Source organism: Brachyhypopomus gauderio, unplaced genomic scaffold (genome assembly GCF_052324685.1).
Source record: "Brachyhypopomus gauderio isolate BG-103 unplaced genomic scaffold, BGAUD_0.2 sc77, whole genome shotgun sequence".
NCBI lineage: Eukaryota > Metazoa > Chordata > Actinopteri > Gymnotiformes > Hypopomidae > Brachyhypopomus > Brachyhypopomus gauderio.
Genome location: NW_027506898.1, coordinates 1,331,923 through 1,356,075, shown reverse-complemented (window position 1 = coordinate 1,356,075; position 24,153 = coordinate 1,331,923). Strand labels below are relative to the sequence as shown.

The 24,153-nt window shown below is 41.4% G+C and overlaps 41 non-coding genes across 41 annotated transcripts; all 41 read left to right on the top strand.

The window, feature by feature from the left end:
* The first annotated feature begins 31 nt into the window (after positions 1 to 31).
* trnaq-cug (transfer RNA glutamine (anticodon CUG)) lies at positions 32 to 103 on the top strand. The gene has a single exon. It is a non-coding gene; the product is annotated as a tRNA-Gln (tRNA).
* A 227-nt stretch (positions 104 to 330) lies between these two features.
* trnaq-cug (transfer RNA glutamine (anticodon CUG)) lies at positions 331 to 402 on the top strand. The gene has a single exon. It is a non-coding gene; the product is annotated as a tRNA-Gln (tRNA).
* Positions 403 to 630: 228 nt separating this feature from the next.
* trnaq-cug (transfer RNA glutamine (anticodon CUG)) lies at positions 631 to 702 on the top strand. The gene has a single exon. It is a non-coding gene; the product is annotated as a tRNA-Gln (tRNA).
* A 395-nt stretch (positions 703 to 1,097) lies between these two features.
* On the top strand, positions 1,098 to 1,169 carry trnaq-uug (transfer RNA glutamine (anticodon UUG)). The gene has a single exon. It is a non-coding gene; the product is annotated as a tRNA-Gln (tRNA).
* A 227-nt stretch (positions 1,170 to 1,396) lies between these two features.
* On the top strand, positions 1,397 to 1,468 carry trnaq-cug (transfer RNA glutamine (anticodon CUG)). The gene has a single exon. It is a non-coding gene; the product is annotated as a tRNA-Gln (tRNA).
* Positions 1,469 to 1,696: 228 nt separating this feature from the next.
* trnaq-cug (transfer RNA glutamine (anticodon CUG)) lies at positions 1,697 to 1,768 on the top strand. Its single transcript has one exon. It is a non-coding gene; the product is annotated as a tRNA-Gln (tRNA).
* A 393-nt stretch (positions 1,769 to 2,161) lies between these two features.
* trnaq-uug (transfer RNA glutamine (anticodon UUG)) lies at positions 2,162 to 2,233 on the top strand. The gene has a single exon. It is a non-coding gene; the product is annotated as a tRNA-Gln (tRNA).
* A 227-nt stretch (positions 2,234 to 2,460) lies between these two features.
* Positions 2,461 to 2,532, top strand: trnaq-cug (transfer RNA glutamine (anticodon CUG)). The gene has a single exon. It is a non-coding gene; the product is annotated as a tRNA-Gln (tRNA).
* A 991-nt stretch (positions 2,533 to 3,523) lies between these two features.
* On the top strand, positions 3,524 to 3,595 carry trnaq-uug (transfer RNA glutamine (anticodon UUG)). The gene has a single exon. It is a non-coding gene; the product is annotated as a tRNA-Gln (tRNA).
* Positions 3,596 to 3,822: 227 nt separating this feature from the next.
* On the top strand, positions 3,823 to 3,894 carry trnaq-cug (transfer RNA glutamine (anticodon CUG)). Its single transcript has one exon. It is a non-coding gene; the product is annotated as a tRNA-Gln (tRNA).
* Positions 3,895 to 4,719: 825 nt separating this feature from the next.
* On the top strand, positions 4,720 to 4,791 carry trnaq-cug (transfer RNA glutamine (anticodon CUG)). Its single transcript has one exon. It is a non-coding gene; the product is annotated as a tRNA-Gln (tRNA).
* A 227-nt stretch (positions 4,792 to 5,018) lies between these two features.
* On the top strand, positions 5,019 to 5,090 carry trnaq-cug (transfer RNA glutamine (anticodon CUG)). Its single transcript has one exon. It is a non-coding gene; the product is annotated as a tRNA-Gln (tRNA).
* A 227-nt stretch (positions 5,091 to 5,317) lies between these two features.
* trnaq-cug (transfer RNA glutamine (anticodon CUG)) lies at positions 5,318 to 5,389 on the top strand. The gene has a single exon. It is a non-coding gene; the product is annotated as a tRNA-Gln (tRNA).
* A 227-nt stretch (positions 5,390 to 5,616) lies between these two features.
* trnaq-cug (transfer RNA glutamine (anticodon CUG)) lies at positions 5,617 to 5,688 on the top strand. The gene has a single exon. It is a non-coding gene; the product is annotated as a tRNA-Gln (tRNA).
* Positions 5,689 to 5,916: 228 nt separating this feature from the next.
* trnaq-cug (transfer RNA glutamine (anticodon CUG)) lies at positions 5,917 to 5,988 on the top strand. Its single transcript has one exon. It is a non-coding gene; the product is annotated as a tRNA-Gln (tRNA).
* Positions 5,989 to 6,383: 395 nt separating this feature from the next.
* On the top strand, positions 6,384 to 6,455 carry trnaq-uug (transfer RNA glutamine (anticodon UUG)). Its single transcript has one exon. It is a non-coding gene; the product is annotated as a tRNA-Gln (tRNA).
* Positions 6,456 to 6,981: 526 nt separating this feature from the next.
* trnaq-cug (transfer RNA glutamine (anticodon CUG)) lies at positions 6,982 to 7,053 on the top strand. Its single transcript has one exon. It is a non-coding gene; the product is annotated as a tRNA-Gln (tRNA).
* A 227-nt stretch (positions 7,054 to 7,280) lies between these two features.
* Positions 7,281 to 7,352, top strand: trnaq-cug (transfer RNA glutamine (anticodon CUG)). Its single transcript has one exon. It is a non-coding gene; the product is annotated as a tRNA-Gln (tRNA).
* Positions 7,353 to 7,579: 227 nt separating this feature from the next.
* On the top strand, positions 7,580 to 7,651 carry trnaq-cug (transfer RNA glutamine (anticodon CUG)). Its single transcript has one exon. It is a non-coding gene; the product is annotated as a tRNA-Gln (tRNA).
* Positions 7,652 to 7,879: 228 nt separating this feature from the next.
* trnaq-cug (transfer RNA glutamine (anticodon CUG)) lies at positions 7,880 to 7,951 on the top strand. Its single transcript has one exon. It is a non-coding gene; the product is annotated as a tRNA-Gln (tRNA).
* Positions 7,952 to 8,346: 395 nt separating this feature from the next.
* trnaq-uug (transfer RNA glutamine (anticodon UUG)) lies at positions 8,347 to 8,418 on the top strand. Its single transcript has one exon. It is a non-coding gene; the product is annotated as a tRNA-Gln (tRNA).
* An 825-nt stretch (positions 8,419 to 9,243) lies between these two features.
* Positions 9,244 to 9,315, top strand: trnaq-cug (transfer RNA glutamine (anticodon CUG)). The gene has a single exon. It is a non-coding gene; the product is annotated as a tRNA-Gln (tRNA).
* A 227-nt stretch (positions 9,316 to 9,542) lies between these two features.
* trnaq-cug (transfer RNA glutamine (anticodon CUG)) lies at positions 9,543 to 9,614 on the top strand. Its single transcript has one exon. It is a non-coding gene; the product is annotated as a tRNA-Gln (tRNA).
* A 692-nt stretch (positions 9,615 to 10,306) lies between these two features.
* Positions 10,307 to 10,378, top strand: trnaq-uug (transfer RNA glutamine (anticodon UUG)). Its single transcript has one exon. It is a non-coding gene; the product is annotated as a tRNA-Gln (tRNA).
* Positions 10,379 to 10,605: 227 nt separating this feature from the next.
* trnaq-cug (transfer RNA glutamine (anticodon CUG)) lies at positions 10,606 to 10,677 on the top strand. The gene has a single exon. It is a non-coding gene; the product is annotated as a tRNA-Gln (tRNA).
* Positions 10,678 to 11,203: 526 nt separating this feature from the next.
* trnaq-cug (transfer RNA glutamine (anticodon CUG)) lies at positions 11,204 to 11,275 on the top strand. Its single transcript has one exon. It is a non-coding gene; the product is annotated as a tRNA-Gln (tRNA).
* Positions 11,276 to 11,967: 692 nt separating this feature from the next.
* On the top strand, positions 11,968 to 12,039 carry trnaq-uug (transfer RNA glutamine (anticodon UUG)). The gene has a single exon. It is a non-coding gene; the product is annotated as a tRNA-Gln (tRNA).
* Positions 12,040 to 12,566: 527 nt separating this feature from the next.
* trnaq-cug (transfer RNA glutamine (anticodon CUG)) lies at positions 12,567 to 12,638 on the top strand. The gene has a single exon. It is a non-coding gene; the product is annotated as a tRNA-Gln (tRNA).
* Positions 12,639 to 13,033: 395 nt separating this feature from the next.
* On the top strand, positions 13,034 to 13,105 carry trnaq-uug (transfer RNA glutamine (anticodon UUG)). The gene has a single exon. It is a non-coding gene; the product is annotated as a tRNA-Gln (tRNA).
* An 825-nt stretch (positions 13,106 to 13,930) lies between these two features.
* trnaq-cug (transfer RNA glutamine (anticodon CUG)) lies at positions 13,931 to 14,002 on the top strand. The gene has a single exon. It is a non-coding gene; the product is annotated as a tRNA-Gln (tRNA).
* A 395-nt stretch (positions 14,003 to 14,397) lies between these two features.
* Positions 14,398 to 14,469, top strand: trnaq-uug (transfer RNA glutamine (anticodon UUG)). The gene has a single exon. It is a non-coding gene; the product is annotated as a tRNA-Gln (tRNA).
* A 3,775-nt stretch (positions 14,470 to 18,244) lies between these two features.
* trnaq-cug (transfer RNA glutamine (anticodon CUG)) lies at positions 18,245 to 18,316 on the top strand. Its single transcript has one exon. It is a non-coding gene; the product is annotated as a tRNA-Gln (tRNA).
* Positions 18,317 to 18,711: 395 nt separating this feature from the next.
* On the top strand, positions 18,712 to 18,783 carry trnaq-uug (transfer RNA glutamine (anticodon UUG)). The gene has a single exon. It is a non-coding gene; the product is annotated as a tRNA-Gln (tRNA).
* Positions 18,784 to 19,309: 526 nt separating this feature from the next.
* On the top strand, positions 19,310 to 19,381 carry trnaq-cug (transfer RNA glutamine (anticodon CUG)). The gene has a single exon. It is a non-coding gene; the product is annotated as a tRNA-Gln (tRNA).
* A 395-nt stretch (positions 19,382 to 19,776) lies between these two features.
* Positions 19,777 to 19,848, top strand: trnaq-uug (transfer RNA glutamine (anticodon UUG)). The gene has a single exon. It is a non-coding gene; the product is annotated as a tRNA-Gln (tRNA).
* An 825-nt stretch (positions 19,849 to 20,673) lies between these two features.
* Positions 20,674 to 20,745, top strand: trnaq-cug (transfer RNA glutamine (anticodon CUG)). Its single transcript has one exon. It is a non-coding gene; the product is annotated as a tRNA-Gln (tRNA).
* A 395-nt stretch (positions 20,746 to 21,140) lies between these two features.
* On the top strand, positions 21,141 to 21,212 carry trnaq-uug (transfer RNA glutamine (anticodon UUG)). Its single transcript has one exon. It is a non-coding gene; the product is annotated as a tRNA-Gln (tRNA).
* A 526-nt stretch (positions 21,213 to 21,738) lies between these two features.
* trnaq-cug (transfer RNA glutamine (anticodon CUG)) lies at positions 21,739 to 21,810 on the top strand. The gene has a single exon. It is a non-coding gene; the product is annotated as a tRNA-Gln (tRNA).
* Positions 21,811 to 22,205: 395 nt separating this feature from the next.
* Positions 22,206 to 22,277, top strand: trnaq-uug (transfer RNA glutamine (anticodon UUG)). The gene has a single exon. It is a non-coding gene; the product is annotated as a tRNA-Gln (tRNA).
* Positions 22,278 to 23,102: 825 nt separating this feature from the next.
* trnaq-cug (transfer RNA glutamine (anticodon CUG)) lies at positions 23,103 to 23,174 on the top strand. The gene has a single exon. It is a non-coding gene; the product is annotated as a tRNA-Gln (tRNA).
* A 395-nt stretch (positions 23,175 to 23,569) lies between these two features.
* trnaq-uug (transfer RNA glutamine (anticodon UUG)) lies at positions 23,570 to 23,641 on the top strand. The gene has a single exon. It is a non-coding gene; the product is annotated as a tRNA-Gln (tRNA).
* Positions 23,642 to 24,153: the final 512 nt, after the last annotated feature.

The following is a 24,153-nucleotide window of genomic DNA, read 5'->3' as shown; positions in this document are numbered from 1 at the left end:
AGCAAAACAAGACTCAGAAATGTCTAATGTAGGTTCCATGGTGTAATGGTTAGCACTCTGGACTCTGAATCCAGCAATCCGAGTTCAACTCTCGGTGGAACCTTTCTGCTACATGCTCTTTATCTGGGGTTGTACCAGCTTTCGTTGTTGAAGACTAGTGTAAACAGAAAGTGTCTTTCAGTTGACCAAATCAAATACCTCAACTAATTATCTTGTTGCTGGAAGTCCTTGTCTGTAGTTGTTGCAACATGCATTCTCCCATGACAAGTCACTTTGAGCTTAACTTGGTCTGTGAACCCAGCAAAACAAGACTCAGAAGTGTCTCATGTAGGTTCCATGGTGTAATGGTTAGCACTCTGGACTCTGAATCCAGCAATCCGAGTTCGACTCTCGGTGGAACCTTTCTGCTACATGCTCTTTATCTGGGATTGTACCAGCTTTCATTGTTGAAGACTACTGTAAACAGAAAGTGTCTTTCAGTTGACCAAATCGAATACCTCAACTAAATATCTTGTTGCTGGAAGTCCTTGTCTGTAGTTGTTGCAACTTGCATCCTCTCAAGACAAGTCACTTTGAGCTTAACTTGGTCTGTGAACCCAGCAAAACAGAAGAATCAGAACTTATCTTTTAGGTTCCATGGTGTAATGGTTAGCACTCTGGACTCTGAATCCAGCAATCTGAGTTCAACTCTCAGTGGAACCTTTTGATTCATTAGTGTTGATTCCAGCTTGCAGGTCTTTTCTCCATGCAAGCTCTATCACATGCTTGCGGTCTATATAATTCCAGCATATTTCATGAATTGTTTTCAGAATTTTTACATGCTTGTTCTTGTGGCAAACAGCTTTCTGATTATCCTAGAATTGGTGAAGTCATTTAAATCCAAATATGCTAGGGTCTCAGGACAGGATGTTTTGCTATGTGTTCAGCAAAACAGTATTCACAAAAGCTAATTTCTTTGGTTGCGTGATGCAGTAGTAAGCACAACAGACTCTGAAATCAACGGCAGAGAAGTTGGAAACCTATTTGTTGGTTCCATGGTGTTAGCATTCTGAACTCTGAATTCAGCAACTCATTTGCTAGAAACAACTTTTGCTGTGGGTTCCATGGTGTAATGGTCAGCACTCTGGACTTTGAATCCAGTGATCCGAGTTCGACTCTCGGTGGAACCTTTCTGCTACATGCTCTTTATCTGGGATTGTACCAGCTTTCATTGTTGAAGACTACTGTAAACAGAAAGTGTCTTTCAGTTGACCAAATCAAATACCTCAACTACTTATCTTGTTGCTGGAAGTCCTTGTCTGTAGTTGTTGCAACCTGCATTCTCCCATGACAAGTCACTTTGAGCTTAACTTGGTCTGTGAACCCAGCAAAACAAGACTCAGAAGTGTCTCATGTAGGTTCCATGGTGTAATGGTTAGCACTCTGGACTCTGAATCCAGCAATCCGAGTTCGACTCTCGGTGGAACCTTTCTGCTACATGCTCTTTATCTGGGATTGTACCAGCTTTCATTGTTGAAGACTACTGTAAACAGAAAGTGTCTTTCAGTTGACCAAATCGAATACCTCAACTAAATATCTTGTTGCTGGAAGTCCTTGTCTGTAGTTGTTGCAACTTGCATCCTCTCAAGACAAGTCACTTTGAGCTTAACTTGGTCTGTGAACCCAGCAAAACAGAAGAATCAGAACTTATCTTTTAGGTTCCATGGTGTAATGGTTAGCACTCTGGACTCTGAATCCAGCAATCTGAGTTCAACTCTCAGTGGAACCTTTTGATTCATTAGTGTTGATTCCAGCTTGCAGGTCTTTTCTCCATGCAAGCTCTATCACATGCTTGCGGTCTATATAATTCCAGCATATTTCATGAATTGTTTTCAGAATTTTTACATGCTTGTTCTTGTGGCAAACAGCTTTCTGATTATCCTAGAATTGGTGAAGTCATTTAAATCCAAATATGCTAGGGTCTCAGGACAGGATGTTTTGCTGTGTTCAGCAAAACAGTATTCACAAAAGCTAATTTCTTTGGTTGCGTGATGCAGTAGTAAGCACAACAGACTCTGAAATCAACGGCAGAGAAGTTGGAAACCTATTTGCTGTTTCCATGGTGTTAGCATTCTGGACTCTGAATCCAGCAACTCATTTGCTAGAAACAACTTTTGCTGTGGGTTCCATGGTGTAATGGTCAGCACTCTGGACTTTGAATCCAGTGATCCGAGTTCGACTCTCGGTGGAACCTTTCTGCTACATGCTCTTTATCTGGGATTGTACCAGCTTTCATTGTTGAAGACTACTGTAAACAGAAAGTGTCTTTCAGTTGACCAAATCAAATACCTCAACTAATTATCTTGTTGCTGGAAGTCCTTGTCTGTAGTTGTTGCAACCTGCATTCTCCCATGACAAGTCACTTTGAGCTTAACTTGGTCTGTGAACCCAGCAAAACAAGACTCAGAAATGTCTAATGTAGGTTCCATGGTGTAATGGTTAGCACTCTGGACTCTGAATCCAGCAATCCGAGTTCGACTCTCGGTGGAACCTTTCTGCTACATGCTCTTTATCTGGGGTTGTACCAGCTTTCGTTGTTGAAGACTAGTGTAAACAGAAAGTGTCTTTCAGTTGACCAAATCAAATACCTCAACTAATTATCTTGTTGCTGGAAGTCCTTGTCTGTAGTTGTTGCAACATGCATTCTCCCATGACAAGTCACTTTGAGCTTAACTTGGTCTGTGAACCCAGCAAAACAAGACTCAGAAGTGTCTCATGTAGGTTCCGTGGTGTAATGGTTAGCACTCTGGACTCTGAATCCAGCAATCCGAGTTCGACTCTCGGTGGAACCTTTCTGCTACAAGCTCTTTATCTGGGATTGTACCAGCTTTCATTGTTGAAGACTACTGTAAACAGAAAGTGTCTTTCAGTTGACCAAATCGAATACCTCAACTAAATATCTTGTTGCTGGAAGTCCTTGTCTGTAGTTGCAACTTGCATCCTCTCAAGACAAGTCACTTTGAGCTTAACTTGGTCTGTGAACCCAGCAAAACAGAAGAATCAGAACTTATCTTTTAGGTTCCATGGTGTAATGGTTAGCACTCTGGACTCTGAATCCAGCAATCTGAGTTCAACTCTCAGTGAAACCTTTTGATTCATTAGTGTTGATTCCAGCTTGCAGGTCTTTTCTCCATGCAAGCTCTATCACATGCTTGCGGTCTATATAATTCCAGCATATTTCATGAATTGTTTTCAGAATTTTTACATGCTTGTTCTTGTGGCAAACAGCTTTCTGATTATCCTAGAATTGGTGAAGTCATTTAAATCCAAATATGCTAGGGTCTCAGGACAGGATGTTTTGCTATGTGTTCAGCAAAACAGTATTCACAAAAGCTAATTTCTTTGGTTGCGTGATGCAGTAGTAAGCACAACAGACTCTGAAATCAACGGCAGAGAAGTTGGAAACCTATTTGTTGGTTCCATGGTGTTAGCATTCTGAACTCTGAATCCAGCAACACATTTGCTAGAAACAACTTTTGCTGTGGGTTCCATGGTGTAATGGTCAGCACTCTGGACTTTGAATCCAGTGATCCGAGTTCGACTCTCGGTGGAACCTTTCTGCTACATGCTCTTTATCTGGGATTGTACCAGCTTTCATTGTTGAAGACTACTGTAAACAGAAAGTGTCTTTCAGTTGACCAAATCAAATACCTCTACTAATTATCTTGTTGCTGGAAGTCCTTGTCTGTAGTTGTTGCAACCTGCATTCTCCCATGACAAGTCACTTTGAGCTTAACTTGGTCTGTGAACCCAGCAAAACAAGACTCAGAAGTGTCTCATGTAGGTTCCATGGTGTAATGGTTAGCACTCTGGACTCTGAATCCAGCAATCCGAGTTCGACTCTCGGTGGAACCTTTCTGCTACATGCTCTTTATCTGGGATTGTACCAGCTTTCATTGTTGAAGACTACTGTAAACAGAAAGTGTCTTTCAGTTGACCAAATCAAATACCTCTACTAATTATCTTGTTGCTGGAAGTCCTTGTCTGTAGTTGTTGCAACCTGCATTCTCCCATGACAAGGCACTTCGAGCTTAACTTGGTCTGTGAACCCAGCAAAACAAGACTCAGAAGTGTCTCATGTAGGTTCCATGGTGTAATGGTTAGCACTCAGGACTCTGAATCCAGCAATCCGAGTTCGACTCTCGGTGGAACCTTTCTGCTACATGCTCTTTATCTGGGATTGTACCAGCTTTCATTGTTGAAGACTACTGTAAACAGAAAGTGTCTTTCAGTTGACCAAATCAAATACCTCTACTAATTATCTTGTTGCTGGAAGTCCTTGTCTGTAGTTGTTGCAACCTGCATTCTCCCATGACAAGGCACTTCGAGCTTAACTTGGTCTGTGAACCCAGCAAAACAAGACTCAGAAGTGTCTCATGTAGGTTCCATGGTGTAATGGTTAGCACTCAGGACTCTGAATCCAGCAATCCGAGTTCGACTCTCGGTGGAACCTTTCTGCTACATGCTCTTTATCTGGGATTGTACCAGCTTTCATTGTTGAAGACTACTGTAAACAGAAAGTGTCTTTCAGTTGACCAAATCAAATACCTCTACTAATTATCTTGTTGCTGGAAGTCCTTGTCTGTAGTTGTTGCAACCTGCATTCTCCCATGACAAGTCACTTTGAGCTTAACTTGGTCTGTGAACCCAGCAAAACAAGACTCAGAAATGTCTAATGTAGGTTCCATGGTGTAATGGTTAGCACTCTGGACTCTGAATCCAGCAATCCGAGTTCGACTCTCGGTGGAACCTTTCTGCTACATGCTCTTTATCTGGGGTTGTACCAGCTTTCGTTGTTGAAGACTAGTGTAAACAGAAAGTGTCTTTCAGTTGACCAAATCAAATACCTCAACTAATTATCTTGTTGCTGGAAGTCCTTGTCTGTAGTTGTTGCAACATGCATTCTCCCATGACAAGTCACTTTGAGCTTAACTTGGTCTGTGAACCCAGCAAAACAAGACTCAGAAGTGTCTCATGTAGGTTCCATGGTGTAATGGTTAGCACTCTGGACTCTGAATCCAGCAATCCGAGTTCGACTCTCGGTGGAACCTTTCTGCTACATGCTCTTTATCTGGGATTGTACCAGCTTTCATTGTTGAAGACTACTGTAAACAGAAAGTGTCTTTCAGTTGACCAAATCAAATACCTCTACTAATTATCTTGTTGCTGGAAGTCCTTGTCTGTAGTTGTTGCAACCTGCATTCTCCCATGACAAGTCACTTTGAGCTTAACTTGGTCTGTGAACCCAGCAAAACAAGACTCAGAAATGTCTAATGTAGGTTCCATGGTGTAATGGTTAGCACTCTGGACTCTGAATCCAGCAATCCGAGTTCAACTCTCGGTGGAACCTTTCTGCTACATGCTCTTTATCTGGGGTTGTACCAGCTTTCGTTGTTGAAGACTAGTGTAAACAGAAAGTGTCTTTCAGTTGACCAAATCAAATACCTCAACTAATTATCTTGTTGCTGGAAGTCCTTGTCTGTAGTTGTTGCAACATGCATTCTCCCATGACAAGTCACTTTGAGCTTAACTTGGTCTGTGAACCCAGCAAAACAAGACTCAGAAGTGTCTCATGTAGGTTCCATGGTGTAATGGTTAGCACTCTGGACTCTGAATCCAGCAATCCGAGTTCGACTCTCGGTGGAACCTTTCTGCTACATGCTCTTTATCTGGGATTGTACCAGCTTTCATTGTTGAAGACTACTGTAAACAGAAAGTGTCTTTCAGTTGACCAAATCGAATACCTCAACTAAATATCTTGTTGCTGGAAGTCCTTGTCTGTAGTTGTTGCAACTTGCATCCTCTCAAGACAAGTCACTTTGAGCTTAACTTGGTCTGTGAACCCAGCAAAACAGAAGAATCAGAACTTATCTTTTAGGTTCCATGGTGTAATGGTTAGCACTCTGGACTCTGAATCCAGCAATCTGAGTTCAACTCTCAGTGGAACCTTTTGATTCATTAGTGTTGATTCCAGCTTGCAGGTCTTTTCTCCATGCAAGCTCTATCACATGCTTGCGGTCTATATAATTCCAGCATATTTCATGAATTGTTTTCAGAATTTTTACATGCTTGTTCTTGTGGCAAACAGCTTTCTGATTATCCTAGAATTGGTGAAGTCATTTAAATCCAAATATGCTAGGGTCTCAGGACAGGATGTTTTGCTATGTGTTCAGCAAAACAGTATTCACAAAAGCTAATTTCTTTGGTTGCGTGATGCAGTAGTAAGCACAACAGACTCTGAAATCAACGGCAGAGAAGTTGGAAACCTATTTGTTGGTTCCATGGTGTTAGCATTCTGAACTCTGAATCCAGCAACTCATTTGCTAGAAACAACTTTTGCTGTGGGTTCCATGGTGTAATGGTCAGCACTCTGGACTTTGAATCCAGTGATCCGAGTTCGACTCTCGGTGGAACCTTTCTGCTACATGCTCTTTATCTGGGATTGTACCAGCTTTCATTGTTGAAGACTACTGTAAACAGAAAGTGTCTTTCAGTTGACCAAATCAAATACCTCTACTAATTATCTTGTTGCTGGAAGTCCTTGTCTGTAGTTGTTGCAACCTGCATTCTCCCATGACAAGTCACTTTGAGCTTAACTTGGTCTGTGAACCCAGCAAAACAAGACTCAGAAGTGTCTCATGTAGATTCCATGGTGTAATGGTTAGCACTCTGGACTCTGAATCCAGCAATCCGAGTTCGACTCTCGGTGGAACCTTTCTGCTACATGCTCTTTATCTGGGATTGTACCAGCTTTCATTGTTGAAGACTACTGTAAACAGAAAGTGTCTTTCAGTTGACCAAATCAAATACCTCTACTAATTATCTTGTTGCTGGAAGTCCTTGTCTGTAGTTGTTGCAACCTGCATTCTCCCATGACAAGGCACTTCGAGCTTAACTTGGTCTGTGAACCCAGCAAAACAAGACTCAGAAGTGTCTCATGTAGGTTCCATGGTGTAATGGTTAGCACTCTGGACTCTGAATCCAGCAATCCGAGTTCGACTCTCGGTGGAACCTTTCTGCTACATGCTCTTTATCTGGGATTGTACCAGCTTTCATTGTTGAAGACTACTGTAAACAGAAAGTGTCTTTCAGTTGACCAAATCAAATACCTCTACTAATTATCTTGTTGCTGGAAGTCCTTGTCTGTAGTTGTTGCAACCTGCATTCTCCCATGACAAGTCACTTTGAGCTTAACTTGGTCTGTGAACCCAGCAAAACAAGACTCAGAAATGTCTAATGTAGGTTCCATGGTGTAATGGTTAGCACTCTGGACTCTGAATCCAGCAATCCGAGTTCAACTCTCGGTGGAACCTTTCTGCTACATGCTCTTTATCTGGGGTTGTACCAGCTTTCGTTGTTGAAGACTAGTGTAAACAGAAAGTGTCTTTCAGTTGACCAAATCAAATACCTCAACTAATTATCTTGTTGCTGGAAGTCCTTGTCTGTAGTTGTTGCAACATGCATTCTCCCATGACAAGTCACTTTGAGCTTAACTTGGTCTGTGAACCCAGCAAAACAAGACTCAGAAGTGTCTCATGTAGGTTCCATGGTGTAATGGTTAGCACTCTGGACTCTGAATCCAGCAATCCGAGTTCGACTCTCGGTGGAACCTTTCTGCTACATGCTCTTTATCTGGGATTGTACCAGCTTTCATTGTTGAAGACTACTGTAAACAGAAAGTGTCTTTCAGTTGACCAAATCGAATACCTCAACTAAATATCTTGTTGCTGGAAGTCCTTGTCTGTAGTTGTTGCAACTTGCATCCTCTCAAGACAAGTCACTTTGAGCTTAACTTGGTCTGTGAACCCAGCAAAACAGAAGAATCAGAACTTATCTTTTAGGTTCCATGGTGTAATGGTTAGCACTCTGGACTCTGAATCCAGCAATCTGAGTTCAACTCTCAGTGGAACCTTTTGATTCATTAGTGTTGATTCCAGCTTGCAGGTCTTTTCTCCATGCAAGCTCTATCACATGCTTGCGGTCTATATAATTCCAGCATATTTCATGAATTGTTTTCAGAATTTTTACATGCTTGTTCTTGTGGCAAACAGCTTTCTGATTATCCTAGAATTGGTGAAGTCATTTAAATCCAAATATGCTAGGGTCTCAGGACAGGATGTTTTGCTATGTGTTCAGCAAAACAGTATTCACAAAAGCTAATTTCTTTGGTTGCGTGATGCAGTAGTAAGCACAACAGACTCTGAAATCAACGGCAGAGAAGTTGGAAACCTATTTGTTGGTTCCATGGTGTTAGCATTCTGAACTCTGAATTCAGCAACTCATTTGCTAGAAACAACTTTTGCTGTGGGTTCCATGGTGTAATGGTCAGCACTCTGGACTTTGAATCCAGTGATCCGAGTTCGACTCTCGGTGGAACCTTTCTGCTACATGCTCTTTATCTGGGATTGTACCAGCTTTCATTGTTGAAGACTACTGTAAACAGAAAGTGTCTTTCAGTTGACCAAATCAAATACCTCTACTAATTATCTTGTTGCTGGAAGTCCTTGTCTGTAGTTGTTGCAACCTGCATTCTCCCATGACAAGTCACTTTGAGCTTAACTTGGTCTGTGAACCCAGCAAAACAAGACTCAGAAGTGTCTCATGTAGATTCCATGGTGTAATGGTTAGCACTCTGGACTCTGAATCCAGCAATCTGAGTTCGACTCTCGGTGGAACCTTTCTGCTACATGCTCTTTATCTGGGATTGTACCAGCTTTCATTGTTGAAGACTACTGTAAACAGAAAGTGTCTTTCAGTTGACCAAATCAAATACCTCTACTAATTATCTTGTTGCTGGAAGTCCTTGTCTGTAGTTGTTGCAACCTGCATTCTCCCATGACAAGGCACTTCGAGCTTAACTTGGTCTGTGAACCCAGCAAAACAAGACTCAGAAGTGTCTCATGTAGGTTCCATGGTGTAATGGTTAGCACTCAGGACTCTGAATCCAGCAATCCGAGTTCGACTCTCGGTGGAACCTTTCTGCTACATGCTCTTTATCTGGGATTGTACCAGCTTTCATTGTTGAAGACTACTGTAAACAGAAAGTGTCTTTCAGTTGACCAAATCAAATACCTCTACTAATTATCTTGTTGCTGGAAGTCCTTGTCTGTAGTTGTTGCAACCTGCATTCTCCCATGACAAGTCACTTTGAGCTTAACTTGGTCTGTGAACCCAGCAAAACAAGACTCAGAAGTGTCTCATGTAGGTTCCATGGTGTAATGGTTAGCACTCTGGACTCTGAATCCAGCAATCCGAGTTCGACTCTCGGTGGAACCTTTCTGCTACATGCTCTTTATCTGGGATTGTACCAGCTTTCATTGTTGAAGACTACTGTAAACAGAAAGTGTCTTTCAGTTGACCAAATCAAATACCTCTACTAATTATCTTGTTGCTGGAAGTCCTTGTCTGTAGTTGTTGCAACCTGCATTCTCCCATGACAAGTCACTTTGAGCTTAACTTGGTCTGTGAACCCAGCAAAACAAGACTCAGAAGTGTCTCATGTAGGTTCCATGGTGTAATGGTTAGCACTCTGGACTCTGAATCCAGCAATCCGAGTTCGACTCTCGGTGGAACCTTTCTGCTACATGCTCTTTATCTGGGATTGTACCAGCTTTCATTGTTGAAGACTACTGTAAACAGAAAGTGTCTTTCAGTTGACCAAATCAAATACCTCTACTAATTATCTTGTTGCTGGAAGTCCTTGTCTGTAGTTGCAACTTGCATCCTCTCAAGACAAGTCACTTTGAGCTTAACTTGGTCTGTGAACCCAGCAAAACAGAAGAATCAGAACTTATCTTTTAGGTTCCATGGTGTAATGGTTAGCACTCTGGACTCTGAATCCAGCAATCTGAGTTAAACTCTCAGTGAAACCTTTTGATTCATTAGTGTTGATTCCAGCTTGCAGGTCTTTTCTCCATGCAAGCTCTATCACATGCTTGCGGTCTATATAATTCCAGCATATTTCATGAATTGTTTTCAGAATTTTTACATGCTTGTTCTTGTGGCAAACAGCTTTCTGATTATCCTAGAATTGGTGAAGTCATTTAAATCCAAATATGCTAGGGTCTCAGGACAGGATGTTTTGCTATGTGTTCAGCAAAACAGTATTCACAAAAGCTAATTTCTTTGGTTGCGTGATGCAGTAGTAAGCACAACAGACTCTGAAATCAACGGCAGAGAAGTTGGAAACCTATTTGTTGGTTCCATGGTGTTAGCATTCTGAACTCTGAATCCAGCAACTCATTTGCTAGAAACAACTTTTGCTGTGGGTTCCATGGTGTAATGGTCAGCACTCTGGACTTTGAATCCAGTGATCCGAGTTCGACTCTCGGTGGAACCTTTCTGCTACATGCTCTTTATCTGGGATTGTACCAGCTTTCATTGTTGAAGACTACTGTAAACAGAAAGTGTCTTTCAGTTGACCAAATCAAATACCTCTACTAATTATCTTGTTGCTGGAAGTCCTTGTCTGTAGTTGTTGCAACCTGCATTCTCCCATGACAAGTCACTTTGAGCTTAACTTGGTCTGTGAACCCAGCAAAACAAGACTCAGAAGTGTCTCATGTAGGTTCCATGGTGTAATGGTTAGCACTCTGGACTCTGAATCCAGCAATCCGAGTTCGACTCTCGGTGGAACCTTTCTGCTACATGCTCTTTATCTGGGATTGTACCAGCTTTCATTGTTGAAGACTACTGTAAACAGAAAGTGTCTTTCAGTTGACCAAATCAAATACCTCTACTAATTATCTTGTTGCTGGAAGTCCTTGTCTGTAGTTGTTGCAACCTGCATTCTCCCATGACAAGTCACTTTGAGCTTAACTTGGTCTGTGAACCCAGCAAAACAAGACTCAGAAGTGTCTCATGTAGGTTCCATGGTGTAATGGTTAGCACTCAGGACTCTGAATCCAGCAATCCGAGTTCGACTCTCGGTGGAACCTTTCTGCTACATGCTCTTTATCTGGGATTGTACCAGCTTTCATTGTTGAAGACTACTGTAAACAGAAAGTGTCTTTCAGTTGACCAAATCAAATACCTCTACTAATTATCTTGTTGCTGGAAGTCCTTGTCTGTAGTTGTTGCAACCTGCATTCTCCCATGACAAGTCACTTTGAGCTTAACTTGGTCTGTGAACCCAGCAAAACAAGACTCAGAAATGTCTAATGTAGGTTCCATGGTGTAATGGTTAGCACTCTGGACTCTGAATCCAGCAATCCGAGTTCGACTCTCGGTGGAACCTTTCTGCTACATGCTCTTTATCTGGGATTGTACCAGCTTTCATTGTTGAAGACTACTGTAAACAAAAAGTGTCTTTCAGTTGACCAAATCGAATACCTCAACTAAATATCTTGTTGCTGGAAGTCCTTGTCTGTAGTTGCAACTTGCATCCTCTCAAGACAAGTCACTTTGAGCTTAACTTGGTCTGTGAACCCAGCAAAACAGAAGAATCAGAACTTATCTTTTAGGTTCCATGGTGTAATGGTTAGCACTCTGGACTCTGAATCCAGCAATCTGAGTTCAACTCTCAGTGAAACCTTTTGATTCATTAGTGTTGATTCCAGCTTGCAGGTCTTTTCTCCATGCAAGCTCTATCACATGCTTGCGGTCTATATAATTCCAGCATATTTCATTAATTGTTTTCAGAATTTTTACATGCTTGTTCTTGTGGCAAACAGCTTTCTGATTATCCTAGAATTGGTGAAGTCATTTAAATCCAAATATGCTAGGGTCTCAGGACAGGATGTTTTGCTATGTGTTCAGCAAAACAGTATTCACAAAAGCTAATTTCTTTGGTTGCGTGATGCAGTAGTAAGCACAACAGACTCTGAAATCAACGGCAGAGAAGTTGGAAACCTATTTGTTGGTTCCATGGTGTTAGCATTCTGAACTCTGAATCCAGCAACTCATTTGCTAGAAACAACTTTTGCTGTGGGTTCCATGGTGTAATGGTCAGCACTCTGGACTTTGAATCCAGTGATCCGAGTTCGACTCTCGGTGGAACCTTTCTGCTACATGCTCTTTATCTGGGATTGTACCAGCTTTCATTGTTGAAGACTACTGTAAACAGAAAGTGTCTTTCAGTTGACCAAATCAAATACCTCTACTAATTATCTTGTTGCTGGAAGTCCTTGTCTGTAGTTGTTGCAACCTGCATTCTCCCATGACAAGTCACTTTGAGCTTAACTTGGTCTGTGAACCCAGCAAAACAAGACTCAGAAGTGTCTCATGTAGGTTCCATGGTGTAATGGTTAGCACTCTGGACTCTGAATCCAGCAATCTGAGTTCGACTCTCGGTGGAACCTTTCTGCTACATGCTCTTTATCTGGGATTGTACCAGCTTTCATTGTTGAAGACTACTGTAAACAGAAAGTGTCTTTCAGTTGACCAAATCAAATACCTCTACTAATTATCTTGTTGCTGCAAGTCCTTGTCTGTAGTTGTTGCAACTTGCATCCTCTCAAGACAAGTCACTTTGAGCTTAACTTGGTCTGTGAACCCAGCAAAACAGAAGAATCAGAACTTATCTTTTAGGTTCCATGGTGTAATGGTTAGCACTCTGGACTCTGAATCCAGCAATCTGAGTTCGACTCTCAGTGGAACCTTTTGATTCATTAGTGTTGATTCCAGCTTGCAGGTCTTTTCTCCATGCAAGCTCTATCACATGCTTGCGGTCTATATAATTCCAGCATATTTCATGAATTGTTTTCAGAATTTTTACATGCTTGTTCTTGTGGCAAACAGCTTTCTGATTATCCTAGAATTGGTGAAGTCATTTAAATCCAAATATGCTAGGGTCTCAGGACAGGATGTTTTGCTATGTGTTCAGCAAAACAGTATTCACAAAAGCTAATTTCTTTGGTTGCGTGATGCAGTAGTAAGCACAACAGACTCTGAAATCAACGGCAGAGAAGTTGGAAACCTATTTGCTGGTTCCATGGTGTTAGCATTCTGGACTCTGAATCCAGCAACTCATTTGCTAGAAACAACTTTTGCTGTGGGTTCCATGGTGTAATGGTCAGCACTCTGGACTTTGAATCCAGTGATCCGAGTTCGACTCTCGGTGGAACCTTTCTGCTATTGCTCTTTATCTGGGATTGTACCAGCTTTCATTGTTGAAGACTACTGTAAACAGAAAGTGTCTTTCAGTTGACCAAATCAAATACCTCAACTAATTATCTTGTTGCTGGAAGTCCTTGTCTGTAGTTGTTGCAACATGCATTCTCCCATGACAAGTCACTTTGAGCTTAACTTGGTCTGTGAACCCAGCAAAACAAGACTCAGAAGTGTCTAACGTAGGTTCCATGGTGTAATGGTTAGCACGCTGGACTCTGAATCCAGCAATCTAAGTTCGACTCTCGGTGGAACCTTTCTGTTACATGCTCTTTATCAGGGGTTGTACCAGCTTTCGTTGTTGAAGACTAGTGTAAACAGAAAGTGTCTTTCAGTTGACCAAATCGAATACCTCAACTAAACATCTTGTTGCTGGAAGTCCTTGTCTGTAGTTGTTGCAACCTGCATCCTCTCAAGACAAGTCACTTTGAGCTTAACTTGGTCTGTGAACCCAGCAAAACAAGACTCAGAAATGTCTAATGTAGGTTTCATGGTGTAATGGTTAGCACGCTGGATTCTGAATCCAGCAATCCGAGTTCGGCTCTCGGTGGAACCTTTCTGCTACATGCTCTTTATCTGGGATTGTACCAGCTTTCATTGTTGAAGACTAGTGTAAACAGAAAGTGTCTTTCAGTTGACCAAATCGAATACCTCAACTAAATATCTTGTTGCTGGAAGTCCTTGTCTGTAGTTGTTGCAACTTGCATCCTCTCAAGACAAGTCACTTTGAGCTTAACTTGGTCTGTGAACCCAGCAAAACAGAAGAATCAGAACTTATCTTTTAGGTTCCATGGTGTAATGGTTAGCACTCTGGACTCTGAATCCAGCAATCTGAGTTCAACTCTCAGTGGAACCTTTTGATTCATTAGTGTTGATTCCAGCTTGCAGGTCTTTTCTCCATGCAAGCTCTATCACATGCTTGTGGTCTATATAATTCCAGCATATTTCATGAATTGTTTTCAGAATTTTTACATGCTTGTTCTTGTGGCAAACAGCTTTCTGATTATCCTAGAATTGGTGAAGTCATTTAAATCCAAATATGCTAGGGTCTCAGGACAGGATGTTTTGCTATGTGTTCAGCAAAACAGTATTCACAAAAGCTAATTTCTTTGGTTGCGTGATGCAGTAGTAAGCACAACAGACTCTGAAATCAACGACAGAGAAGTTGGAAACCTATTTGCTGTTTCCATGGTGTTAGCATTCTGGACTCTGAATCCAGCAACTCATTTGCTAGAAACAACTTTTGCTGTGGGTTCCATGGTGTAATGGTCAGCACTCTGGACTTTGAATCCAGTGATCCGAGTTCGACTCTCGGTGGAACCTTTCTGCTATTGCTCTTTATCTGGGATTGTACCAGCTTTCATTGTTGAAGACTACTGTAAACAGAAAGTGTCTTTCAGTTGACCAAATCAAATACCTCAACTAATTATCTTGTTGCTGGAAGTCCTTGTCTGTAGTTGTTGCAACATGCATTCTCCCATGACAAGTCACTTTGAGCTTAACTTGGTCTGTGAACCCAGCAAAACAAGACTCAGAAGTGTCTAACGTAGGTTCCATGGTGTAATGGTTAGCACGCTGGACTCTGAATCCAGCAATCCAAGTTCGACTCTCGGTGGAACCTTTCTGTTACATGCTCTTTATCAGGGGTTGTACCAGCTTTCGTTGTTGAAGACTAGTGTAAACAGAAAGCGTCTTTCAGTTGACCAAATCGAATACCTCAACTAAACATCTTGTTGCTGGAAGTCCTTGTCTGTAGTTGTTGCAACCTGCATCCTCTCAAGACAAGTCACTTTGAGCTTAACACTAGAAGCGCCGCGCCTCATTTACATACTTATACCTAGAAGCGCGGAGGGCCGGTCATCTGACCGATTTCACCACCTCCTACTAGCGCCGTGTTGTTTTCACCTACTTAAAGCGCGCCTCGGGCGGTCAAAAGACCGCTGAGTCTTTACACAGGGGAGCTGGTACTGACACATAATTAACGCTAGATGGCGTTTTGCACAAAAGGAAGAATGAGCCGCCCAAACAAAATATTCGTAATGGTGACATTTGCACGTAACGTCAATATGTTAACAAATTAATGTGACTAAACCTTTTAGAATCAGTGCCTTGTGACCTCGTTCTCAGTAGCTTTCCCATTGTCAGTTTTGTTTAGTTTCATATTGCATTTCCTGGTTTGTGCGAAAACGTAAATGCAAAATATAGTTTCAGTTTTGTTTCTTGGTTAGTGTAATAGTTTGCTTGGTTAGTGTAATAGTTTGCTTATTTGTCTGTGTGTTATTCTGTTGGCATATATGTCACTATATTATCATGTACGTTCGCCACACCACTAACCCACTGGCCCGCACCCCCACTGTGAAGCGTTCACGTCTTTTGTCTTGCTAATGAAACAGACTGCGCTGCAGCCTTCCACCCCCACATCCACAAAAAGCTTGTTCGATACTCAGAGTAGCAAAGTGAAGCCCGTAGACCGAGCTAAAGCAAGTTTGTTTGTATACTTTGTTCAATGTTACGCCATTTCAAGTTTTAATGTCTAAAAGTTGTGTATGTTAGTGAATTGTAGGCTATGGTGAACATAACAAATCTACAAATAAATGTCTATAATGTTTTGTGTTAGACAAAGAACAAAAAGCATAAATAGGCAAAATAATTACAAAAATATCATTATAAAAGGTAGGCTATGTACCTTTGCGTAACAAAACGCAAAATTATTAAAATGATACGGATGGCTTCACGAATATAGTTGCCTCTGTCCTCTCTAATGTTCACTTTTTTATCTTGCCGTATTGTGTTGCCGTTTCAAATGAGGTGTTTGATCGGTGAATAGCCGATGTGTGATCCCACGTCCTAACGACCGTGTTATCACCAAGCGTTATCACCATTCGGTGATTTACATGTATCGTATATTGCATAAGTTTCGTTCCCCACCTCAAATTAAGTTCCATTTATGTAGTGAATTGTGAACTTGAGAATAAACCTCCGCCGCTGTGGTTAATGTTCATGCACTGTTTGAACAATATTTATTAATTACAGCCAGGTTTTGGAGGTTGTAGAACACAGCTACAGGCCAACAACGGGTGCATCCCGTCTCTCTTTAGCGTATATTGAATAAGTTTCGTTCCCCACCTCAAATTAGGTTACATTTATGTAGTGAATTGTGAACTTGAGAATAAACCTCCACCGCTGTGGTTAATGTTCATGCACTGTTTGAACAATATTTATTAATTACAGCCAGGTTTTGGAGGTTGTAGAACACAGCTACAGGCCAACAACGGATGCATCCCGTCTCTCTTTAGCGTATATTGCATAAGTTTCGTTCACCACCTCAAATTAAGTTCCCTTTGTTTTGATTTGTGTGTCAGCTTCACATTCAAAACACAGCTTAGGTGCAGTCTTTGCACATTTGCCACAGACCAGTCGCTTACATGTCTGGCAGATGTCATACGTTTTGTTCCCTGAACATCTGCCGACTTGGCATTGTTTTCTTTTTGAGGGCGGGCAAGGAGCTTCAGGTAAAATTCGATCACCCAAACCGAGCTTTCAAGCAAACTGTGTTGCTGTTCGATCACCCAAACCGAGCTTTCAAGCAAACTGTGTTGCTGTTCAAACGCCCAAACCGAGGAGTCACGCAAACTATGTTGCTGTTCAAACGCCAAAACCGAGCTTTCAAGCAAACTGTGTTGCTGTTCGATCGCCCAAACCGAGCTTTCAAGCAAACTGTGTTGCTGTTCAAACGCCCAAACCGAGGAGTCACGCAAACTATGTTGCTGTTCAAACGCCAAAACCGAGCTTTCAAGCAAACTGTGTTGCTGTTCGATCGCCCAAGCAGAGTTTTCACTCAAACTGTGTAGCCGCGTCCCGACGAATTTATAGCTCACGTTGCCTCATGAATGCTATTGTGAATAAAGTGTTCATAACAGCACCGCCCATGCCATCATCTCAGTTTCGCTCGCAAAGGTATGCATTTACATACGTAACTTGCATTCTGCTTAATTCTTTTGTAATGCCAGTGTGTCAAAAGCAGCCATACATAATGTATGTATCTAACAGCTAGCCCTGGCGAAGAGGGATTATACCCGAGAGATCATTTATTTGAGATATTGACTTGATAAGTAGGCTAATTACCATTCGCAGAATTCCTGCAAACTACTAAAGCATTTATTAGGCAAAGCAAGACGCTCTCACGGTTTGAAAACCATTGATGTAAACTTATATATAGTATATATTAAATAATATTAATAAATAAAGTATATATTTTAAGACTTTGGAAAGTGAAACACTTTCACTTTCGTTCAACGGACGAATTCCGTTTTGTCTTTACACAATAATCAGTTTGAACTTTGAATAATTTAGTTTTGAAAACTATTGATCTTTATTTAGTTATACTAAATATTAAATGACATACGAATCTTTGCGACACCCGCTGGCAGAAAAGAGAATCACAGTCTTGAAGTGTAGGCGACGACGACAATATTACAGAGATACGAGCGAAATCGATTGAAACTAGCATGTGCAGGGTTTCTTTTAACAATGTAAAAATACTAGTTTATTAAAAGGACAATTCTGGGAAAAGTCATGAAAGGAGGGTTCTGAAATTGGATCCAGTGCAAAGATATTATTATTTTTTGTGCTGCTGCGGTCAAGTGACCGGTGCTCGGCGCTTCTAGGTATAATTAGGTCGACCAGAGGCGGCGCTTCTAGTAGACGTCACAGCGGTCAAATGACCGGAGCTTTGGCGCTTCTAGTGTTAACTTGGTCTGTGAACCCAGCAAAACAAGACTCAGAAATGTCTAATGTAGGTTTCATGGTGTAATGGTTAGCACGCTGGATTCTGAATCCAGCAATCCGAGTTCGGCTCTCGGTGGAACCTTTCTGCTACATGCTCTTTATCTGGGATTGTACCAGCTTTCATTGTTGAAGACTAGTGTAAACAGAAAGTGTCTTTCAGTTGACCAAATCGAATACCTCAACTAAATATCTTGTTGCTGGAAGTCCTTGTCTGTAGTTGTTGCAACTTGCATCCTCTCAAGACAAGTCACTTTGAGCTTAACTTGGTCTGTGAACCCAGCAAAACAGAAGAATCAGAACTTATCTTTTAGGTTCCATGGTGTAATGGTTAGCACTCTGGACTCTGAATCCAGCAATCTGAGTTCAACTCTCAGTGGAACCTTTTGATTCATTAGTGTTGATTCCAGCTTGCAGGTCTTTTCTCCATGCAAGCTCTATCACATGCTTGCGGTCTATATAATTCCAGCATATTTCATGAATTGTTTTCAGAATTTTTACATGCTTGTTCTTGTGGCAAACAGCTTTCTGATTATCCTAGAATTGGTGAAGTCATTTAAATCCAAATATGCTAGGGTCTCAGGACAGGATGTTTTGCTATGTGTTCAGCAAAACAGTATTCACAAAAGCTAATTTCTTTGGTTGCGTGATGCAGTAGTAAGCACAACAGACTCTGAAATCAACGGCAGAGAAGTTGGAAACCTATTTGCTGTTTCCATGGTGTTAGCATTCTGGACTCTGAATCCAGCAACTCATTTGCTAGAAACAACTTTTGCTGTGGGTTCCATGGTGTAATGGTCAGCACTCTGGACTTTGAATCCAGTGATCCGAGTTCGACTCTCGGTGGAACCTTTCTGCTATTGCTCTTTATCTGGGATTGTACCAGCTTTCATTGTTAAAGACTACTGTAAACAGAAAGTGTCTTTCAGTTGACCAAATCAAATACCTCAACTAATTATCTTGTTGCTGGAAGTCCTTGTCTGTAGTTGTTGCAACATGCATTCTCCCATGACAAGTCACTTTGAGCTTAACTTGGTCTGTGAACCCAGCAAAACAAGACTCAGAAGTGTCTCATGTAGGTTCCATGGTGTAATGGTTTGCACTCTGGACTCTGAATCCAGCAATCCGAGTTCGACTCTCGGTGGAACCTTTCTGCTACATGCTCTTTATCTGGGATTGTACCAGCTTTCATTGTTGAAGACTACTGTAAACAGAAAGTGTCTTTCAGTTGACCAAATCGAATACCTCAACTAAATATCTTGTTGCTGCAAGTCCTTGTCTGTAGTTGTTGCAACTTGCATCCTCTCAAGACAAGTCACTTTGAGCTTAACTTGGTCTGTGAACCCAGCAAAACAGAAGAATCAGAACTTATCTTTTAGGTTCCATGGTGTAATGGTTAGCACTCTGGACTCTGAATCCAGCAATCTGAGTTCAACTCTCAGTGGAACCTTTTGATTCATTAGTGTTGATTCCAGCTTGCAGGTCTTTTCTCCATGCAAGCTCTATCACATGCTTGCGGTCTATATAATTCCAGCATATTTCATGAATTGTTTTCAGAATTTTTACATGCTTGTTCTTGTGGCAAACAGCTTTCTGATTATCCTAGAATTGGTGAAGTCATTTAAATCCAAATATGCTAGGGTCTCAGGACAGGATGTTTTGCTATGTGTTCAGCAAAACAGTATTCACAAAAGCTAATTTCTTTGGTTGCGTGATGCAGTAGTAAGCACAACAGACTCTGAAATCAACGGCAGAGAAGTTGGAAACCTATTTGCTGGTTCCATGGTGTTAGCATTCTGGACTCTGAATTCAGCAACTCATTTGCTAGAAACAACTTTTGCTGTGGGTTCCATGGTGTAATGGTCAGCACTCTGCACTTTGAATCCAGTGATCCGAGTTCGACTCTCGGTGGAACCTTTCTGCTATTGCTCTTTATCTGGGATTGTACCAGCTTTCATTGTTGAAGACTACTGTAAACAGAAAGTGTCTTTCAGTTGACCAAATCAAATACCTCAACTAATTATCTTGTTGCTGGAAGTCCTTGTCTGTAGTTGTTGCAACATGCATTCTCCCATGACAAGTCACTTTGAGCTTAACTTGGTCTGTGAACCCAGCAAAACAAGACTCAGAAGTGTCTAACGTAGGTTCCATGGTGTAATGGTTAGCACGCTGGACTCTGAATCCAGCAATCCAAGTTCGACTCTCGGTGGAACCTTTCTGTTACATGCTCTTTATCAGGGGTTGTACCAGCTTTCGTTGTTGAAGACTAGTGTAAACAGAAAGCGTCTTTCAGTTGACCAAATCGAATACCTCAACTAAACATCTTGTTGCTGGAAGTCCTTGTCTGTAGTTGTTGCAACCTGCATCCTCTCAAGACAAGTCACTTTGAGCTTAACTTGGTCTGTGAACCCAGCAAAACAAGACTCAGAAATGTCTAATGTAGGTTTCATGGTGTAATGGTTAGCACGCTGGATTCTGAATCCAGCAATCCGAGTTCGGCTCTCGGTGGAACCTTTCTGCTACATGCTCTTTATCTGGGATTGTACCAGCTTTCATTGTTGAAGACTAGTGTAAACAGAAAGTGTCTTTCAGTTGACCAAATCGAATACCTCAACTAAATATCTTGTTGCTGGAAGTCCTTGTCTGTAGTTGTTGCAACTTGCATCCTCTCAAGACAAGTCACTTTGAGCTTAACTTGGTCTGTGAACCCAGCAAAACAGAAGAATCAGAACTTATCTTTTAGGTTCCATGGTGTAATGGTTAGCACTCTGGACTCTGAATCCAGCAATCTGAGTTCAACTCTCAGTGGAACCTTTTGATTCATTAGTGTTGATTCCAGCTTGCAGGTCTTTTCTCCATGCAAGCTCTATCACATGCTTGCGGTCTATATAATTCCAGCATATTTCATGAATTGTTTTCAGAATTTTTACATGCTTGTTCTTGTGGCAAACAGCTTTCTGATTATCCTAGAATTGGTGAAGTCATTTAAATCCAAATATGCTAGGGTCTCAGGACAGGATGTTTTGCTATGTGTTCAGCAAAACAGTATTCACAAAAGCTAATTTCTTTGGTTGCGTGATGCAGTAGTAAGCACAACAGACTCTGAAATCAACGGCAGAGAAGTTGGAAACCTATTTGCTGTTTCCATGGTGTTAGCATTCTGGACTCTGAATCCAGCAACTCATTTGCTAGAAACAACTTTTGCTGTGGGTTCCATGGTGTAATGGTCAGCACTCTGGACTTTGAATCCAGTGATCCGAGTTCGACTCTCGGTGGAACCTTTCTGCTATTGCTCTTTATCTGGGATTGTACCAGCTTTCATTGTTGAAGACTACTGTAAACAGAAAGTGTCTTTCAGTTGACCAAATCAAATACCTCAACTAATTATCTTGTTGCTGGAAGTCCTTGTCTGTAGTTGTTGCAACATGCATTCTCCCATGACAAGTCACTTTGAGCTTAACTTGGTCTGTGAACCCAGCAAAACAAGACTCAGAAGTGTCTCATGTAGGTTCCATGGTGTAATGGTTTGCACTCTGGACTCTGAATCCAGCAATCCGAGTTCGACTCTCGGTGGAACCTTTCTGCTACATGCTCTTTATCTGGGATTGTACCAGCTTTCATTGTTGAAGACTACTGTAAACAGAAAGTGTCTTTCAGTTGACCAAATCGAATACCTCAACTAAATATCTTGTTGCTGCAAGTCCTTGTCTGTAGTTGTTGCAACTTGCATCCTCTCAAGACAAGTCACTTTGAGCTTAACTTGGTCTGTGAACCCAGCAAAACAGAAGAATCAGAACTTATCTTTTAGGTTCCATGGTGTAATGGTTAGCACTCTGGACTCTGAATCCAGCAATCTGAGTTCAACTCTCAGTGGAACCTTTTGATTCATTAGTGTTGATTCCAGCTTGCAGGTCTTTTCTCCATGCAAGCTCTATCACATGCTTGCGGTCTATATAATTCCAGCATATTTCATGAATTGTTTTCAGAATTTTTACATGCTTGTTCTTGTGGCAAACAGCTTTCTGATTATCCTAGAATTGGTGAAGTCATTTAAATCCAAATATGCTAGGGTCTCAGGACAGGATGTTTTGCTATGTGTTCAGCAAAACAGTATTCACAAAAGCTAATTTCTTTGGTTGCGTGATGCAGTAGTAAGCACAACAGACTCTGAAATCAACGGCAGAGAAGTTGGAAACCTATTTGCTGGTTCCATGGTGTTAGCATTCTGGACTCTGAATTCAGCAACTCATTTGCTAGAAACAACTTTTGCTGTGGGTTCCATGGTGTAATGGTCAGCACTCTGCACTTTGAATCCAGTGATCCGAGTTCGACTCTCGGTGGAACCTTTCTGCTATTGCTCTTTATCTGGGATTGTACCAGCTTTCATTGTTGAAGACTACTGTAAACAGAAAGTGTCTTTCAGTTGACCAAATCAAATACCTCAACTAATTATCTTGTTGCTGGAAGTCCTTGTCTGTAGTTGTTGCAACATGCATTCTCCCATGACAAGTCACTTTGAGCTTAACTTGGTCTGTGAACCCAGCAAAACAAGACTCAGAAGTGTCTAACGTAGGTTCCATGGTGTAATGGTTAGCACGCTGGACTCTGAATCCAGCAATCCAAGTTCGACTCTCGGTGGAACCTTTCTGTTACATGCTCTTTATCAGGGGTTGTACCAGCTTTCGTTGTTGAAGACTAGTGTAAACAGAAAGTGTCTTTCAGTTGACCAAATCGAATACCTCAACTAAACATCTTGTTGCTGGAAGTCCTTGTCTGTAGTTGTTGCAACCTGCATCCTCTCAAGACAAGTCACTTTGAGCTTAACTTGGTCTGTGAACCCAGCAAAACAAGACTCAGAAATGTCTAATGTAGGTTTCATGGTGTAATGGTTAGCACGCTGGATTCTGAATCCAGCAATCCGAGTTCGGCTCTCGGTGGAACCTTTCTGCTACATGCTCTTTATCTGGGATTGTACCAGCTTTCATTGTTGAAGACTAGTGTAAACAGAAAGTGTCTTTCAGTTGACCAAATCGAATACCTCAACTAAATATCTTGTTGCTGGAAGTCCTTGTCTGTAGTTGTTGCAACTTGCATCCTCTCAAGACAAGTCACTTTGAGCTTAACTTGGTCTGTGAACCCAGCAAAACAGAAGAATCAGAACTTATCTTTTAGGTTCCATGGTGTAATGGTTAGCACTCTGGACTCTGAATCCAGCAATCTGAGTTCAACTCTCAGTGGAACCTTTTGATTCATTAGTGTTGATTCCAGCTTGCAGGTCTTTTCTCCATGCAAGCTCTATCACATGCTTGCGGTCTATATAATTCCAGCATATTTCATGAATTGTTTTCAGAATTTTTACATGCTTGTTCTTGTGGCAAACAGCTTTCTGATTATCCTAGAATTGGTGAAGTCATTTAAATCCAAATATGCTAGGGTCTCAGGACAGGATGTTTTGCTATGTGTTCAGCAAAACAGTATTCACAAAAGCTAATTTCTTTGGTTGCGTGATGCAGTAGTAAGCACAACAGACTCTGAAATCAACGGCAGAGAAGTTGGAAACCTATTTGCTGTTTCCATGGTGTTAGCATTCTGGACTCTGAATCCAGCAACTCATTTGCTAGAAACAACTTTTGCTGTGGGTTCCATGGTGTAATGGTCAGCACTCTGGACTTTGAATCCAGTGATCCGAGTTCGACTCTCGGTGGAACCTTTCTGCTATTGCTCTTTATCTGGGATTGTACCAGCTTTCATTGTTGAAGACTACTGTAAACAGAAAGTGTCTTTCAGTTGACCAAATCAAATACCTCAACTAATTATCTTGTTGCTGGAAGTCCTTGTCTGTAGTTGTTGCAACATGCATTCTCCCATGACAAGTCACTTTGAGCTTAACTTGGTCTGTGAACCCAGCAAAACAAGACTCAGAAGTGTCTCATGTAGGTTCCATGGTGTAATGGTTTGCACTCTAGACTCTGAATCCAGCAATCCGAGTTCGACTCTCGGTGGAACCTTTCTGCTACATGCTCTTTATCTGGGATTGTACCAGCTTTCATTGTTGAAGACTACTGTAAACAGAAAGTGTCTTTCAGTTGACCAAATCGAATACCTCAACTAAATATCTTGTTGCTGCAAGTCCTTGTCTGTAGTTGTTGCAACTTGCATCCTCTCAAGACAAGTCACTTTGAGCTTAACTTGGTCTGTGAACCCAGCAAAACAGAAGAATCA